The sequence below is a fragment of the Strix uralensis genome, chromosome 1, assembly GCF_047716275.1.
Source record: "Strix uralensis isolate ZFMK-TIS-50842 chromosome 1, bStrUra1, whole genome shotgun sequence".
Taxonomy (NCBI): Eukaryota; Metazoa; Chordata; class Aves; order Strigiformes; family Strigidae; genus Strix; species Strix uralensis.
The window spans coordinates 165,444,556-165,462,704 of record NC_133972.1 but is presented as its reverse complement, the minus strand read 5'-3'; the positions used below and the strand labels follow the sequence as shown (position 1 = coordinate 165,462,704).

At 39.9% G+C, this 18,149-nt stretch overlaps 1 long non-coding RNA gene across 4 annotated transcripts in view; it reads left to right on the top strand.

Annotated features, from left to right (window-relative positions):
* LOC141951568 (uncharacterized) overlaps positions 1–16,353 on the top strand; it is a 105,202-nt gene extending 88,849 nt beyond the window's left edge. For all 4 annotated transcript variants that reach the window (XR_012631388.1, XR_012631391.1, XR_012631392.1 and 1 more), the window contains one exon: positions 16,291–16,353. This is a non-coding gene — a long non-coding RNA (uncharacterized LOC141951568). The remainder of the gene's footprint in view (positions 1–16,290) is intronic.
* The last annotated feature ends 1,796 nt before the right edge of the window (positions 16,354–18,149 follow it).

The following is an 18,149-nucleotide window of genomic DNA, read 5'->3' as shown; positions in this document are numbered from 1 at the left end:
GATCCTTTTTTAGAGCCATTCAGTGAACAAGAGTCTGCAGCATACTTTGTCACTCAGTGTCACCATTCTCATACATGGCATTCTGTAGCTGAAGTCATCTTTGCTACAAATTATTACCAATTTCCTCTTGTTCTTTTCACAGAGGGCATGAAATACAAGTTTTTTGCATATTTGAAGACTGTTGTCATACTTTTCCCTAATCTCACTTCTTTCTGACTCTTTCATAGGTCATGCTTACCACATTGCTTGTTATCCTGTTTTTTTTTAACCTTCTGCATTCTCTCAAATTTTTCAGAAATATTTGTAATGTGTGATGTCCAGAACTGGTCACTGAATTTTAGCTCAGGCTCCCCTACTACTAATTACAGTGGAATAATGATGACTGAAGTTTTACATATATTATACATATAATTTCAATATTAAATCTGTGTCTTGTAGCAGGAATCAACGTTAGAATCATAGAATCATAGAATGGTTTGGGTTGGAAGGGACCTTCAAAGATCATCTAGTTCCAATCCCCCCTGAGAAGGACATTTTTCAGTAGATCAGGTTGCTCAAAGCCCCTTCCAAACAGACCTTGAACACTTTCAATGATGGGGAATTCACAACTTCTCTGGGCAACATTTTCCTGTGTCCCACCATCCTCATCATGAAAAATTTCTTCCTTATGTCTAATCTGAACCTACCCTCTTTCTGTTTAAAGCTGTTGCCCCTTGTCCTGTCACTACAGGCCCCAGTAAAAGTCTCTCTGCATCTTTCTTATAAGCCCCCTTTAGTTATTGAATGGCCACAATAAGATCACCCCGGAGCCTTCTCTCTTCCAGGCTAAGCAACCCCAACTCTCTCAGTCTTTCTTCACAGGAGAGGCTTTCCAGCACCCTGATCATTTTTGTGGCCTCCTCTGGACCTGCTTTAACAGGTCCATGTCTTTCCTGTACTGAGGGCCCCAGGGATGGACACAGTACTCCAGGTGGGGTCTCATGAGAGTGGAGTAGAGGGGGAGAATCACCTCCTTTGACCTATTGGCCACACTTCTCTTGATGCAGCCCAGGATATGGTTGGCTTTCTGGGCTGAGAGCGCACATTGCTGGCTCATGTCCGGCTTTTCATCCACCAGTACCCCCAAGTCCTTCTCCGAAGGGCTGCTCTCAATCTATTAATCCTCCAGTATGTATTGATGTTGGGGATTGCCTGGACCCATGTGCAGGACTTTGCACCTGACCTTATTTAACCTTATGAGATTCACATGGTCCCACTCTTCAAGCTTGTCAAGGTGCCTCTGGATGGCATCTCATCCCTCGAGCAAATCAACTGCACCACTCAGCTTGATGGTCTGTAAACTTGCTGAGGGTGCGCTCAATCCCACTGTCTACGTCACTGATGAAGATATTAAATAATATTGGTCCCAGTATGGACCCTTGAGGAACACCACTCATTCCTGGGTGTTGAATATGCTGTTATGTTGAAAACACCTAATTTACTGAAATATTCCTTGTTATTTTAACTTGGACTCTTACCTTCTTCTCAAAAAGAATAGATGTAATACTCCAATTTCACTTAACTAGTATTTGAAGACCGAAGATTAATTTAACTTTCTGTTCTTTTGTTATTAGGTCTTCTTTCCAGCTAAGAAATAGACTTACATTTCCCTTTGTCTTTATTTTTTGTTGTTTTTTTTTACTCCTGCCTTTCTTTATTCCATGACAGCTCTATGTGGTTGTGTAGTTTAACCTTTCCGATTGTAATTTTCATGATTACTTTGGAGAGGAGAAGGGCAAAATCGGGTTGTTACTGAATAGAATAAATCTATGTGGGTAGTGTTACACTCCTAAAAGGTTTGTCCTGTCCAGTCATCTTTTACATATATGGCTATAATGAAAAGTTTTATCATTTGACTTTATCACCTCAGAGATTATCTCATGTCTACAGTATTTTACCCCACCTTTAAGGACATGGCAATTCATCTGCTGTTGAAAATTTTGTTAGGGAGAATAAGTGAACAATTTTGGTGGCTTGATACCACAAATTTCAACTGTTACTGTAGACACTGATTTATCATACTCAGTTGCCTTGATGAAATACTATAGCCAAGATTTGTTTTAAGTAGTTTGTATAATACATAGATGATAGCAGTAATTCTGTACTGAGCCATGCTTTTAACAACCATAATCAATTAGTCCTTCTGACACAGGAAAGCCATAAAACATCAGCTGAAAACTGATGAGTTATGAAACACCTTGACTCATTAAATACATGAACACTGCAGAAATTTTGGAATAAATTACCTGAATTGCAATGATAATTAATAATATTTATCTAGCTCTTTTCATCCTGAAAGATTCGAAGGCATTTCTTAGACATTCAGTAACCAACATAGAAAATGAGACATAAAAATCAGCTGTATTCCTGCAGGAGTAAATGAGGGAATCACAGGTTGCTGAAGACACAGTTACATTATAGCTGACAATTAGCAATTGTCACAAGAGCTATATGCAAAAATTCACTATCCCAGCTCAGCTGCTAACCTTCTGCTTTACTCTAAGCTAGTTTTCCAACATATCTGCCCTAACATTTCTATTTACAAAATACCTAATGTTGAAAGCCATGTAGAGACCCTGAAGGGCTGTTAGCATAATCAGAGCTTATGGCTCTATTGCTGTATATATGTAAACAGTATGTCTTCATCAGTATGGGTTAAGACTATATCGTTAAGGCACAGCTTGTTGGATTTAATATTTCCTTAACACTCTACAAACATGAACTCATTATCTTCATCTCTCACAAACTGGGTGGCTGATTGTATGATCTCTCCTTCACAAGTCAAGAAACTAAGGTGGGAGGCAAAGCACGCTAGTTAAGCTACCATATGAGACAATGTAAGGTGGCATCAGCATCTTTATAAATTGTCCTTGGGTTTCTAGATAATCAATGAAGCGTATGGTGTGATTCATGTCATCCTAAAGTAGATACCTACGTTTGATTAAATGACTCACCCTATGCTTCATTGACTCTGTGGACTTGTTTTCTGTTAACTATAATAGGAACACAAGAAACTTGCTCAGATGTCAGTGATTGCATTGCTAGGTACCAAATTTAGTTAGGGAAGTTTTGGGAAGCCAGGAAATACAAACCCCGACCCAAAAGTCACGAGGGAATACAAATAACACATACTTTAGATGCCCATGAAGCACACTAAAATCAGGTTGCTCTAACCCTTTTGTTAGAACAAAACTAGTATCAGTAAAACCAGCATAAAATTGCCTTCCTTTCTGCCGTGGCAAAATATCCCTTCCCTCTGAGAATGACCTGTAGTCAGAAACCACAGAAATAATCCCTCTGCCATGACTGTGACCTTTCTGCTTTGAGTACATGTGAGAGAGTACAGTGAGTACAGTGGCAAGACCAAGGGGCAGATCCAGCAACCTGCCACCTAAGGCTGTTAGATGGAAGCTGGCTCCATGAATGGTGGAAAGGTGTAATAGGATGGCATATTTAGTCATTTACTACAGATCCCAGATTTCAGGGATGCAAATGCTTTTCTTCATTGACTGAACAGAGAGTTAGTGTGTGACAGTCTGCATCCTTCATTTCTTTCATAACTGAGAGGTGTCCTAGGAGTCTTAAGTGTCTTAGGAGATGGAAAAATGAAAGTGAATCCAACTATTGTTGATCATACTGATAACTCTTCTAGTGTTTGGATAAAAAAAAATGCATACCATAAGCAGAGCTTTAGAGGCTGTGCAGCTTAGAGACAAATAAACATGTGAACTGATGGCTTGTCATTAGCAAGCAGTTAGGGAAGAAGCAGGAATAGAAACTCAGGAGAGAAACTAGTTCAGTTTCTTTTCATGGAACATATTTCCTCCTTACAAAGAAAAAGGGTTTAAAAAACTTTCAATTTCTAAGGTGCACTGTAGATGTATTTTGGGGAACCATGTGAATGTCCTCATGCTTTCAAGGTTTCCTTGGGAGCATATAGTTAATTAAAAACCAAACTCAACAAATGATGACATAAACAGAATACCAGTAGCTATAACTTACCCCATCTATCAGTCACATACTGTATCATAAACATGGGGATATATTGGTGGTTATTGATGTCACCTGGTCTTTTTCCTATTCTGATTGTATAACAGTTTCTGCATTTTAACACAGCCACGTTTCAGGGAATTGATAGTGAGAAGTAACAGCCATCCATACACAGGAAATTTAAACAGTTAATGATGCATAAAATGCATGAGAGAAACGAGGTTGGAACTTTGGCATTCCAGCTCATAAACAAAAGCTAACAGCAACCACAACAGCATCAAACAACACATCTGTTGATTTAAGCACTGAAGTTTCTCCACCTAGGAAAAGAAATTACCATCTAGAGATTGGAAACAGTATAAACCACTATGACCCAGAAGCACATTTAAGAGGAAGGGAAATTTATTCAAGCTTTCAGCTCTTCTGAGCTGTCTGCAGAAGCAGTGAAGATGCACAGGCAGTATTTGCTGAGGGCTGAATAGTCAGAAGCTGTACACAGCAAGTACGTCTGCAAAATGGGCTGCCTGAAGTGTGCAAGGCACAGACGTATTTACTGTGTGTTGACAGGGCTTGTTTGTAACATGCAGTAAGTTGAACTTGTAAAAGCATGCATACTTTTTGTGCCCAATATACCTCCTTTCATGTGTGACTTATTGTTAACACTAAACCTGGGGAAGAAATGTAGGATACAACTATCTCTGCCTGAGGACTACTTTTAAAAGTTGAAAAGAAAAAAGTTCTGTGGTATTTCAGGATGACAGTATTTTTTCCTGTTTAAAGACCAATACGAAACTAAAAATATAAAAAATCCAACTAACTGATCAGCTACAGCAACCAACAGCGAGAGCCCTTCAGGACAGTTTCTAGCTGATGGCTAAGTGCAAGAACCTGTGATATGAAAATCTGCACTCACACTTATAATATCTTACCCTCCAGGCCATCTTAGGCTCTCCTCTTACAGCTGTCTCATCCTTCATAAGTAGTGGAATATTAATTGAATTAGGTATTTCTCTGATTTTCCTGTATCTTAAGGCACTGTGAGACTCTGGGACACTGGCTAGCTGCTGTTTCGTACTCTGGTTTTACCTAGAAAGTCCGTCTTGGATCTGAAGAATTTCTTCTGGCCAAAGTTTCAACAAAACTCTTGTAGTCATATGAAAAGTTGTAATGAGTGGTAATTTTCCAATAAAAAATGTTTTGCCAGAACATTTCCAAACAGGTCTATGAACACTTCTGCACTGATGTGGACAAGATAGAACTTCAGAACCCTGCAGCATCTCTGCCAGATTTCCTGAGTGATCTTGCATGAGTCACTTAATCTTTTGTGCTTTGCTTTTATCCCCTCTCATCTAGAATTTCTGTCATTCTTTCTCAGTTGTAAGGCGAATGGTAGAATCATTTTTGGAGGGCAGTGGGTGATGATATTTACTGTAGTTAAAGAGCATGAAAGAAAAGCTTTCTCTCTTTTTAACTGCTCTGTAAACTTTGTTTGCTCTGAAAGTTTTGATGCTTCTGTTGCTCTTCATCAGCTTATCACAAGTTAGCTGTGTCATGTCCAAAGAATTTATCGTTTCATTATTTTATCATTCTTTCAACAGATATTTCTTCCTAAATGATACATCAGCAGAAGGAAAAAAAAATAAACACCTGCTGTTCCTCTCTGTGTTCTGCAGCTAGAGAAAATGAGTCATTAGTTCAGTGGCAGTTTCCAGCCCACTTACAAAATCTGTGAACACTAACCTTACATTTGCCACCCTATTGTGTTTTAGGAAAATGTCCAGCCACAGAGAGCCCTCTAGTAATATAAGTAACACAGATTTCATTAAAGTGAGCAATTTAGGCTCATTTCTGCTGTAAGTAAAGGTGGGAGTGTTTACAGATCATGTTATCACTTATTTTTCACTCATATCACCCTGAAAGTGTTTCATTGCAGACCTTTACATAGGGAATTTGATCCAAATGACGATAAAATTGCTTTTCTCAGGTATTTTGTATGAAGCCTGCGAAAGCATGTCATGGGCTGTCATGTCTCTAGTCCCCTTATAACAAGGCTTTGGGGACCACATAATTATAGTCACTGGTGCCAAAAAGGATTAGTAAGGAAGAGAGCCTTTATCTTGTGAACACAAAAGGCTGTGGACAGAGGGGTTCTTGCATACTTACTAACTCCTTCCTGGTCAAGCTGGAATGGTCCTGAATGCAGCTGTGTAACTCCGGGATTCCCCAGTGCCCAATGATATCACACCTGCACAGGGGTTATTAGGCAAATCAAGGTAATTAAATGCTTAATACCAGTCTCTTTATGAGCAAAAGCACTCTGGGATGAATATCCTGGAGACTTTCTACATCCTCAGTGGCTAAACTGTCATTGTTTGTAGGTGAGGTATTAGTGTCTTTAGTTTTGTTCACAGTTGACTAATCTCTGTATCAGATTTTTCTCTTTTGGCATCTTTTCTTGGTTTTTGTGAAGAAAGACCAAACATTACTTGGACGCAAATCCTGACCTAGCTCTGAAAGCAGATACTGGGTGCTACAGCCAGTGCTGTACCTGACCTGGTGCTAAAAAGCTGGACCAAGGCCTGCTAAAATCCATAAAACCTTGCAGCAGTTTACTACAAGCCTTGAGTAAGAAGTGACCCAGGGAGACAGGCAAAAGTGGGAAACTGCATTTATTCAAAGCACAAAATGGAGGAGGAGAAGCAAACACACTAATTTCCACTTAATCATTTCACAGTATGTCATTACATTGTGAAATTCAACGCAGCAATGTGGCAACACCAAAGCAATAAACTGCTATCGTCTTTCCCGAAATTTAAGTAGAGCACAACACACGTTTGCTGAGGAGAAGAGCTGTAATTAGTGCTGAGTGACTGTTTCTCTAGCTGAGTGGATGAGGCAGACCCCAATGCTTGCTCACCACAGTCAGTAAATGTCTGCATCATTCACAAACTGCAGATTTGCTCACACTTCATGTTCTTTTCACATGACTCCACTGAGAGTTTGACTGTAACAGCAAAAATACTTTGCAGTTTGAAGACATGTCTCCCCACAGTGCTTCAGAGTCCTCCACAGACACAAATTAATTCAGCTTCACAGAGCTCCTGGTTTAAGACCTTATTCCACTAGTTAAATGGAGGGGAAAATGTTGTCTGTTAAATAAAAAAAAAAAAAAAAAAAAACCAACAAAAAACAGCCTAGCAGGTTTGGGGCCCTGGAGACTCAGGGACTAGCACAATATCATACTTCAAATAGTAAAAATTGCAGGAGCCATCTGTAACACAAAACACAGATTGAGTTCCCTGTCTACCCGTGCCTATGTCTGCTGGGAAGCACTCAGCTGCTCCTTACACAGACAGGATTCTTGCTTACATTAAAATCAGGTGGGAAAATGACTATCCTTTTTCAACTACTTCATTCATCTCTCGGTCATCTCTGCTTGTTTTCTGCTAGTATCAGCACTATAGAGCCTGTTCAGCTGTGAGATGATTAAGGGAATTTGATCCTCTCCTTTTATTTGGCTAAACATTTTAATCCATCTTGAGAAATTTCAGTGGAGTCCTTATTCCCACTGAATGAAATGACTTAGATAAACAGTCACCAGCTTTTTATAGAAGAATGGTTGTCAAAATTCATTAAGAATTTCTGAATCTGTCCTACAGCTGCACAATTTTCAGCTATGGTCGAGATGTGGTATATTACCATTGATCATCAGCTGAGATGTGACTTCTTAACTGGGCATGCATATATTCTACAGCAGTAGGTCAGAGTTTTGTTTTTAATCACCACTGTGAGGGACTGAGGCAAAGCCATATCATAGAATCATAGAATAGCCCAGGTTGGAAGAGATCTTGAAAGATCATCTGGTCCAACATTTCATGGAAAAGGGAGCCTAGGTGAGATTATCTAACACTCTGTGTAGTCACATCTTGAAAACTTCCAGCGATGTGGACTCTACCACATCCCTGGGGAGTTTGTTCCAGTGATTGATTGTTCTCACTGTAAAATGTTTACTTCTTATGTCAAGATGAAATCTCCCTTGGTGCAACTTGTACTCATTGACCCTTGTCCTCTCCTTGTGGTTCCTTGTGAAGAGAGAGCCTTCATCCTCTTTGTAGTTGCCTTTTTAAGTACTAGAATACTGTGATGATGCTGTCCCTAAGCCATCTCTTCTCCAGGGTGAAAAGTCCTAGCTCCTTCAGTCTTTCCTCATAGGGCAGGTTCTCCAGCCCTTTGATCATCTTCATGGCCTGCCTTTGGACCCTCTCCAGTCTGTCCATGCCTTTTTTGAATTGTGAGGACAAGAACTGGCCATGGTACTCCAGGCTGTGGTAGGTGCCTCCGCCCAGTGAAAGCAGAGCTTCTTGGCTGCTGAAGTGTGGCAGCCTCTGGCATGTCTTTGTTTTCAAGGTCTCACGGTAGTTGAGACCTTTGACCAATGGGAGTCGCTACTGACTACAGGTCAGATTCGGCCTGGGTATAAATGGAGTCCCCTGGGGGAGCCATTTTGAGCTTGTCCCCTGGAGCAGCACGCTGCGGTCGAGGACTCTCCCCTTGGGTCAGGACGCCGCCCAAGGAAACTCCTCGAGGTGCCTTGGGTCGGGACACTGCCCTGAGCAGGTCCTCGAGGTTGAGAGCCCTCACTTATCAGGTGAGTGTAGAGCATTTTGGGTTGTCATTAAACCCTAAGTAGTGAAGTTTTGTTTGCGTTTGGGGTTGCCGTTAAACCCCTGGGGAGTGGGGCTTTGTAAAGTGTTTTGGGTTGTTGTTAAACCCCAGAAAGTTATTCTGTTCTCCTCTTGCGGACATCCAAATCTGTAACTTACAGAGAGCTGGTTGGTTGTTTTATTAAAAAATAAATTTATTTATTTTTTTAAAATTGGTGGTGGGTTGCTCATTTGGAAGCCTCTGTAACACAGGCCTGACAAACACTGAGTGGGATGATCACCTCTCTATCTCTGCTAACAGTGCCCCTCTGGATGCAGCCCAGGACCCAATTTGCCTTCATTGCTGCAGCAGTGCACTGCTGACTCCTGTTCAGCTTGTTGTCCACCAGAATCCCCAGGTCCCTTTCAGCAAGTTTGGTCCTAAAAAAATAGAGCCTATCTGTACTGGGCTCTTTGGTTATGTCATCCCAGGTGTTTAACACTGTCTTAAACTTCATACAGCTTTTGCTAGCCCACTCTTCCAGCCTGTCCAGGTCTCTCTGTAAGATGGCTCTCCCTTCAAACATGTCCACCTCACAACCCAGTGTGGTGTCATCAGCAAATTTGGTGACAGTGCTTTCAATCCTGTCATCCAGATCATCTGTGAAGATGTTGAACAGTGTGGAGCACAGGATTGGTCCCTGGGTGACTTCACTTGTGACAGGCTGCCAACCTGAGTAAAACCATTGACCACCACCCTTTGAGTGCAGCCTGTTAGACAGTTTCCTACCCACCTCACAGACCACCCATCCAGTCCCTATCTTGCCAGTTTGTCTAGGAAGAGGCTCTGGAAGACAGTGTCAAATGCTTTGCTGAAGTCCAGGTAAACAATAGCCACTGCTCTCCCCATGTCAAGAGAAGAGAGAATTTCATTGTGGAAGGTGGTCAGGTTAGTCTGGCATGATTTGCCTTTGGGAAATCTGTGATGCCTAATCATGCTGTACTGAAATGGATTAGAAGCATGAAGGCAGCCATGGCGGAATTCATCTTACATGACTTTAAGTGTTGTTGAAGTCAGAACAAAACTGTTCACATCACTGAAGAGTTTTCCTCCATGTGATCTCATGTGGCCAGTTATTTTCATCCTTCTTTAGTTAGATGGCCATAAAAGGTGTATTTTCACCTTTCCAGGGATAACTGAACTAGTAGATGGGTAACTAGAAGATGGCATGGGAATGGTATCTTCCTATTAGATAAGAATTGTAAGAATATGGTTTATTCAATAATTTATTGGATGACATTCTTAAAACAGAAATTCTAAGTGTCATTTGGAAAATAATAAAATAACATCCTTTGGTTTAGAGTGCTAAAGCTTATGAAATTCAGCGGACAGAATAATCTCTCATTATTCAGACAGTGTAAGGGAAACACCTTGTGTTCTTAAATCTACTCATATCTGTCCCTTTTTAATAAGGATGAATAAAAGATGACACATTTTACCATAGTCTGAATAAATGGAGACAGCTGAACAAATCCAGGCAGTAAATGAGTTGTGATTATGTCAATGTGACCAGTGAAAAATTAGGAACATAGATTCATTATATTTCTTTTGGATAATAGATGGAAAAAATATGGAAATCCTAGTGTTTCCACCAAACTTCTTTATCTTCTTTTGTCTACACCTAAATGTTGATGGTTTTTCTGAACTGCCAAGGCAAGTCAACACAAGCCAAAGCAAGTCAACACAACAGCTGAACTAGAGCACAACTTCCAGTATCCTGGTCTAATTGGTCATCTGTGAATGCAAAGAGTCTCTGAATAAGTTATTAGTTTAATAAGAAAAACCTGTTAATGAAACTTGGATATTTTTGAATTGTTTAATAATATAAACAACCTTTTACTTTTCCCAGAACATCCCTAGTCATTGGGCTCTTCCTGATCAAGATATGTCAATTCATATTATTTTAAAAAATTGCAGATGACTTACAAGAAGCACAAGAGGAAGGGTGATCTTAAGAGAATATCAGCAAATGTTTGTCAAGTGTTGTACTGGTATCTTGGCTTCTCTAGGATGGAGTGTAACACATACTGTTCAGGTCAGCACTTCTTCCTTTAGAGAAAACTATGGTTTAAGTGCTAACCACCAGTCAAGTGAGACAGGAAGGTATTTAGTCAATAAAAAGTTGGCATGTATGCTTGTTTCACTATGCAACAAGGATAGAATAAATCAGTGAAAGCTGTAAAGGAAAGATGTTAAGAAATCAAGTAATACAAGGAATACATAATGGGTGAAATTAATTCCCGAGTTGAATGCTGTTTTCAGTGGCTCAGTCATGGAGTTATTGTGCTTTATAGGAGATCTCTGTTGTTATTTTCTTATGCTGTATTGTGCATGAAGTAAAATCAATATTGTTTTTTGATTGCACAATCTGAACAATAACCATTAAAAGAAATGTACTCATTTACTCTCTTTTTAGAGAGTTTAAAGTGGAAATGCCCTCATCAATTAGACAGGTCCCTCTCATCAAGCCTTTTACTTCCAGGATTCAGTATTGGTCTCCATGTGAAGGGTAGTTCTGTGCTCCATCCTAAAGAAACACAGGAAACTTAAACAGCTGAAATGTAATAGTGTGTAGCTAAAGCTACTCTTCCCCTAGTACTGCCTCCATGTAAAACTGATGTCCCTCATTCTGCTCATCTCAGCCAGCATCCAGGCCTCTATCCCTGACTAATGAATTGTGTGTGGGCTCTTAGGCAATACAGATTCATATTTAATGAATTAAAAAAGCACACAACCATGTTTTTAGTGGTATGGGGCTAGCTCATCCCAAAGAGACCTTCAGAAGATATTGTGCGTTAGAAGACACAATTCACCACACAAGTATCTGGTGTAGAGAAGTTTCATACTTCTCCAGTGTTTCTCAGGGTCCCTGCTTTGCAAGAAGGAGCAACACAGCAGGTAAAATCGAATCATAGAATGGTTTGTGTTGGAAGGGACGTTAAAGATCATCTAGTTCCACCCCCCCTGCCATGGGCAGGGACACCTTCCACTAGACCAGGTTGCTCAAAGCCCTGTCCAACCTGGCCTTGAACACTGCCAGGCAAGAGGCATCCACAATCTCTCTGGGCAACCTGTTCCGGTGCCTCACCACCCTCACAGTGAAGAATTTCTTCCTTATAGCTGATCTAAATTTACTCTCTTTCAGTTTAAAATAATGAATTTCTTTTTTTCTCCATCTTACAGGGTGTACTGTGTCCTTGCATATGTTTGCACTGTTTTCTTTATATTCTTAAATAAACAGGACAACTGCCTATTTTGCTTGGATATTCCTGAAAATGTGTATACGAAGTCTACTCTCCTCTTACTCAGGAGCCATGTAAGGGCACCTGCAACAAACTTAAGGTTATCAGCTGGGCAATTACAAAATAGGTAAAGGAAAATGACTCAATACTGCCATAAATGCATTTGAAAATATAGTTCTGCTCTATCAACTTGTTTATTTTTCCCCACAAGACATATATCCTACTGTACACTTATAAAACCCTTCCCTTAACTACTATAGCTTTTCTGACAGGTTATCTGGGGTTGAATTTTACTGTTGGAGAACATTTACCACAGAAAGACAAAGCTACCTTATGCTGACACAAGTACTCCCTCCTGGACTCTTCCATCTGCTCAGGTTTCAGGGAGCAGATGCCAGGATGAATTTCAGACCTGGAGAGTTCAGCTGAGTGAAAGAATGGTTTGTGGCAGCAGCAGCTTCCAAATTAAGAAGAAATCTCTTTAAAAAAGGAAAGAAAAATAACCCTTAAACCCAGATTCAGTAAAGTGCACTGAAAACAGAATGATGGGCAGGTAATTAATCTGTAAAAAGTCTCTTGCAAAGGTAAAGGAAGAGGACATTACCAGACAGGGGAATGACATCTCTCCCAATAATGACTTGTGGTTACTTTGGAGATATTAATTTACTGAAAGGAAACATTTTTAAAAGAAAAAAATACTCAAAGCAGAACTGAATTTTAGAAATTAAGCTTTTCTTTTTAGCTAGAAAATCATTGCAAGGTTAAAATGCTGAGAGCCAATTAAGGGCTGGAAGTATTTTGATAACAGTCCTCACAGGCTTAAAATAGCAGGTTGTTTCTTCCTCTAATAAGCCAGCTCTGTGTATCACATATGAGATATTTAGGCAATGAAGCTTCCAGGCTGGAAATACTTTAAAGCTAACCACTTTTTTTTTTTTTTTTTTTTTTTAAATAGCATCCCGCTCTTCCACCAAATTTTTAAGCAGATTCCTTTAAGGGTAATAAATCATCTATTTTTAGCCTGTAGTATGAGTCCCAGAGGATCTTGTCTCACACCCTGTAGCAGTAGAGTTTGTCTGAAAACTCATAGAGTTCAATGGATTATTTCCTCATACTTCAAGTTCTGAGTGTTTTTTTTTTTTCTTTTTTTGAAGTCTTGAAATAATAATGAAATCATGCTGCAATATTATAAAGACAACTTCTCTGGATTTAAATTTATAATCAGCAAATGTAATTAGGTACTTTTCTAAGTCAGTTGTTATTTACTTAACATAGCGTAATAACTCAACTACATTAAAATAAGAGCTTTTTGGATAACTTGATTCAAATATTTTTTTATTCTTTTTACGTTCATTAATGAGTTCACAGATGATTTTTTTTTTCCTTAAACATTTCTACCAGTCATCTTTAACAGTGTACTAAATGTATAAAATGGTAAGTATGGGAAATGTAGATTATAACATAGAAAATATATTTCGTTTCAGGGAAAGCACTTAATACTGAAGCATTAAAAACTCATGCATCCTTGATTCTCTGGTTATAACAAATATTTGACTGTTGTCATGGAATAGATTAATTTTACAGTGTTAAGAGAACTTCCACATGTGGCATCATGGACCATTGACTATCTAATGTGAATGTCAGAGTGTTTTATTTCTTGAACATTGTAGACTTGATCCATAGCTCACTGAAACTTGTTGAAAGACTTTTACTGACTTCTGTGAGCTTTGAGTTGAACTCAGTATTTTCACAATTTTTTTTTCCCTCCTCTTAATGAGGCTCCAGGTCAGTAGGAGCCAGTTCATCTGCCAGGAAGTGCAGCTTTCCCGGTGGACAGAAGTGATATTGCTGTCACTGGACTGAAGAGGGAAAAACACAGTAAGGAAGAGGACAGAGCAGTTGTAGGACATCTATAGGCTCTAAGAGACTGAATTCAGATCTCTGCTCTGCCTCAGTCTTACTGTGTAACCTTAAGCAAGTAATTTACTGTCATATAAACAGATCACTTGTTACTTGTTTTAAACTTCTAATGTCATGAAACCAAGGCAGGAAAAGATTATCAAACCTGCTTAGGTGCCAGGTTGCCAAAATTGTCCAAGGTTCCCCCCATCTGGAGTTGGTAGCTAAATTCTCTGTTTTCAAGAACAAGAGAGAGCTTTGTCTAAATCCCAATCTCTAGATAAAATGGTATCTTATCTTTTGAATGGGTACAGTGAAAAGAATTACACTGTAACTCTGTGAGGGGAGTATTTGGGAACCTCTCTTTACACCTGGTGGAGATACGGTGAGTATGGGTGGTGAAGTCAGGGATGTGATTTCTTTGACCAACTGTATGCACCTTCTTAAAGATGAAAGGTCCACCCTGTAATGACTTTGAATGGGAGTTTAAAGTGATTTGATCAGGTGTAGATGCCTGCACTGGAAACATCCATGTTTAATCAGAACTCTATTTCTAAGATGCCCTAATGTTATGATGCAACAGGTGACTGGAAAGAGTCTTTTGCTGTGATTATCTGGGTCCCTGTTCCACAACCAAAAAATAGAAGACTCAATGCCTCAGTTGCTCAGGAGCTTTTGATACCCATAACTCTCACAGACTGTATTTCATTATTTAAAATCAGGTGGTGATTATACTGTACCTGTTTAGCTTGCATTCATAACTCTCAGCAGAAAAGCACAGAAAACAAGGATTGAACATATTAAGAACTAGAGCTCAGGAAGGATGAATAGAAAGTGTTTCCGTGTGACTGATATATAGGGCCCATGCCTGTGGTGTGTGAGAGGCAACAAGAAGACGACCTAGAGCTCAGATCTCCACTCTAGTGGCACTCAGCTGTGAAACACGAAGAAACATTACTTGATTTGACCCAAAGAAAATTCGTGTAACTTCATACACATGCATACATACATGCTGGTCAAGTTGAGAGGGTCAACTAGTCTCAGTTTTCTCTTTGCATAAATCCAAATTTCAGAAGCAGATGACTGACAATAGCTGAGTGAGGGAGGAATATTCACCTCAGTATTTTTGCAGTGCACAGTACTAACTTCAAATCATTTCTCAGTGTTATATTCTCAAGGAATCCTTGTGAAGAGAACCAGGAAGATTTTAGGTGAAGTCTTAGGGCCAGTGTTATCTAGGTCTGAGGAGTGTTTACACTTTAACTTACTATTCAGTACAGCAGAATGAATTAATAAACTTCTCTTGAGTTCAAAGAATACAACATCAGACCTTTTGTGAGTGAGTGAACCTCAGGAGTGGAACATTGATTTTTTTTTATTGACCACTCAGGAGAGTTTTGCTCATGACATTCAGCATGTCAGGAAATATTGTACTAGCTCATGTACACCGGTGCCTGAATCACAAGGCTGAGGCTAGAAAATGTTAGCTGTGCTGCTGGACCATGGTTTTGGCCATGAAGCTTGAAGTCACTGACCCCCTAGTCTGTAGGGTATTTAGAGAACAACTCCTCAGTCAGGGGCCTTGTCCCTTGGTTACAGGGGAGCATGAACATTAACAGATTAAATCCAGTTGTTGTAACACAGTAATTGGAAAAAGTTGATTTTTCAAACTGACTCCTGTACCCAGGTTATACTTTAGAGGTAGTTCACATGTGTAAAATAGTGTAAGTAAGTACTGGCAAAATTATCTACACTATGCTTTAAAAAAAATAACACAGCAAACAGACCAGGACTGCAAGAGCTTTAAAGTTGCAGGGGGGGCACAATTATTAGATCTGTTATGGAAATTTGCTTCTAGATATTAAGTAATAAAGGAGAGTGTTTTGTTATATGGCATGCATGCAGGTCATCTTCTCTCCTTCATTTGACCCTTCCAGAAGTTAGTAACCACAGAGCTGGCCATTATAGTCTTACTTTTAAAATGCCATCCATCATTTCCTCTGGACCTGAAAGGAGAAGATTTCTTCTCCAGCAGCCCAAGCTGAACTACAGCAGGGCAGCAGCATTCTTTAACTCATAGACAATATAATCACACTAAGCCCTGTCAAGATTTATTTATTGCTGATTATTACTCTGTCTTCTCCTCTACTTTCACCTCACATGCCGTTCACTCCTGGTTGCCATGGAGATGCTACACAGTATTAGTCTAACTTTAGATTAGCCTTGTAACCTTGCATACTTTAAAATTCTTTATGTTTCTTAGCAACCTGACTGAATATCTAGATCTTTCAGCTACTCTCCTAGACACTGAAAGAATGAGTTTATCATCCCTCAGCATACTCAATGCCAGTTAGCTTGTGACAAGGGAGAGGATGATGCCTTGTCTACATCTGGTAATCCATACCCTTTCTCATAGATCCGCTGATGTTCACTGAAGGCACCTGAGCATGAAGGGAGTTCTTACATAAATAAGTCTTTCCAGGCTGAAGTCCTGCAAGGATTTGCATTGCAACGGACTTTTTTTTGCAACAGAAACAAAAGCAGAAGCTGGGAAAAAGAAGAATAAATAAAATGTTATGAATTTTGCAAAGAAAACTTAAAAAAATGGAGGTTTGACAAAAAGATGACATGGATATTCATTCCTATACCAAAGTAGCATTATGGGACTGAACCTCAAAGAAGCTTTCAGCTATTAATTTTCTAACCAAGAAACCTGCAAAAGTTGTTAGATAGGACACTGATTGTAAACTATTCTTGATATAACTCCATTGCAGTCAACAGAAGAATCAATTGTAACAATTCAATATCACAGTAGAAGTTCCTCATGCAAAAGAGGGAACTGATGGAAAATCTCTAGACGGCAGCATTCAACCATTCATCTCTATCTGATATAAAACCCAGCACTCCTGAGCATTAAAAAAAAGACATTTGGAATGGACGGAACTGCAGCAGGAAAATCTGAGTAAGTCCCCCAAAGAAGACGTACCTACACCAGTGATCCCGGAGACCAACAATCTTCCTCTATTTTCTAACTATCTGTTCTGATTTGGCTGGGATAGAGTTAATTTTCTTCATAGTAGCTAGTATGGTGTATGTTTTGGATTTGTGCTGGAAACAGTGTTGGTAATTCAGGGATGCTTTCATTATTGCTGAGCAGTGCTTACACAGAGTCAAGGCCTTTTCTACTCCTCACCCCACCCCACCAGCGAGTAGGCTGGGGGTGAGCAAGAAACTGGGAGGGGACACAGCCAAAACAGCTGACCCCAACTGACCATGCTCAGCATGCTCAGCATATAAAGCTGGGGGAAGAAGAAGGAAGTGGGGGGATGTTTGGAGTGATGGCATTTGTCTTCCCAAGTAACTGTTACACGTGATAGGGCCCTGCTTTCCTGGAGATGGCTGAGCACCTGCCTGACGATGGGAAGTGGTGAATGAATTCCTTGTTTTGCTTTGCTGGCATGTGTGGCTTTTGCTTTACCTATTAAACTGTCTTTATCTCAGCCTACAACTTTTCTCACTTTTCTGATTCTCTCCCCCATCCCACGAGGGGGGAGCGAGGAGCAGCTGTGTGGGGCTTAGTTACCAGTTGGGGTTAAACCATGTCACTACCCATTTACAGGAGATGGCAATGAGGCTATGTCCACTTAGTTCAGCCTCTTTAGAGCCATATGAAATCTCAGATATTTACAGAAATATTTGGAAGTCACAGGACAATGGGCATTTAAAATTGAAACCACAAGGACGTTTTACTTATTTTAACTTTTTACATTGTGCAGACCTTCCTAAGATGGACTCAATATAACATAAACAGCTCTGGGAAATATCAGAGTTTCTAAAACAATTCAGACAATGTATTCCTAGAGAGAACCAACTGGGAATAGCTGTGTATTCACATCTAGTGCATGCCCTATCTGACATGTCTCATTTAGCTTCCTATTAGTCCTGTACTTTTCCTCTCTTCTCTAACCTCTGCTCTGTTTTGTAGCGTGAAAAAAGGCAACAAAATGCTGAAAGGGCAACTGCCCTGTTTGGCACTCCAGACTTCCCTCTGATAGAGGCTGCCATGCTGGAAGATGCCTCAGGGAACAAAAGCAGGTAGCAGTTCTGCTGCTCTCCTCCTCCTTGTTTGAGAAATATTTGGGACAATTTCTTTGATACCTCTTCTGTAGTCAACCCACTGTGAACGTATCTGGGTTTCACATACATCACAGAGGTGGAATCAGGCCAGTTTAACTTCTCCTCATAGGCTGTCATATAGCATTAGATGGGAAGAAG